We start from the raw sequence: 1,480 nt of genomic DNA, 5'->3' as shown, positions 1-1,480 counted from the left end.
TCACTTGTCTCTGTTTATCTTTTATGTGGTTAGTGTCATGATCACAAAGAGGCCAAAATGTCCTTAAATACCTTTAAAAATGACATTACATTAAAAAGACTTTATAGTAACCTGAGGGAAATGAAAAAGGACACGTGAAACTAACCATCTAGTTAGAAAAGTAACCAACAAACATTTTCAACATCCTCTTGCTGAGAATAACGTCTGGATGCAGAGAAATGAAGTAGCACAGGGTGATGTTATGTAAATGGTTCAAATTAATACAATGCAATTGGAACAAATGATCTGGTCTTCCAATCAAATGCAACTAAAACACCAGCAAATAAAGATTCATTCAAATCATGTGAAATGAAAAGTTCAGCTTGAAGCAAAGACATTTCATATATGTCATAGGCTTTGCACTGTAAGCTCGACCTACCCGTCTCCATCTAGTGGGCGTCTCTCAACACTGCAGCATCCTGCCATTACTACATGATGACACTGCTAACTGCTAAGTGCCTTTGAGGAAGTCGTGCTCTCTAAATAACAAGTAATATCACAACATCTGAATATGTCCTGTTGTGACAAAGACGCTGCACAGACGAGCAATATCAAAGCTGTCGTCAAGTTCTGCTTTTTCTTTAGTTACATACTCTGGTAAGAATAGATAATACGAACACTTCTTTTGTTTGTTATTTACAAAACAATTACAATATAAAACATAAAATGTGTATGTATGTGTCTAGAGACTAGATCTCCCCTGATGTTAATCTGCTCCAGGGTTACTCGTACTATACGTCACATTTTCAGAGATGGTCAGCAGCACCCACATCGAGGAATGTGATAAATCAGGTATAGAAACGAGCAAGTAGGAAGAGTAGCATACCAAGCCCTGAAAGTGCTTTTGGATATTTTATTTCCTCTTTCAACGGAGGTTTATTGATGAAGAGACCTTAAAAATGTGTATTTGTAACAGAGAGCACATCCTGTGCAGTGGCAGGTATTTACAGGTAACAAAGGAAAGGTCAGAAAAAGAAGAAGGGTGTATTTTCTCGTGACATTTTGACCTGTAAGTAGTGCTGTGGAGGTAACACAGTCACCAGGGATTAAGAATCCTCACCTTCACACCATCAACACCCATTTTATATCATTGAGCCCAGTAGTTGCCAAGATGTCTCGCCCTCGACAAGGACGGAGGATCTTCTTCCACTAATTTCTGGTTCCTTTTGGTTCAAGATCTAATCAGCAAAGTCTCACCAACTGCTCTCAGTGTAGAAGATAAAAGAAGAAGGAAAGATCAAAGTCAAGATGATCAAACAGAGCTGATCCAGAGACCAACTGTGCTGAATGTAAACCTTGAATGAACGAAGCAGACGTATGTTACACACATATTGGACTGTGACAAACTTCAGGCAAAATGTCATTTTTCATGCTCTGGTCTAATCTGAGATTTTGGTCTATTTTCTTCCAATAACAAGTTTTCTTGCAGACTAGAGGGAAA

Source organism: Anarrhichthys ocellatus, unplaced genomic scaffold (genome assembly GCF_004355925.1).
Source record: "Anarrhichthys ocellatus isolate YVR2014 unplaced genomic scaffold, GSC_Weel_1.0 scaffold2809, whole genome shotgun sequence".
NCBI classification, from domain to species: Eukaryota; Metazoa; Chordata; class Actinopteri; order Perciformes; family Anarhichadidae; genus Anarrhichthys; species Anarrhichthys ocellatus.
This window is presented reverse-complemented; position numbering follows the sequence as displayed.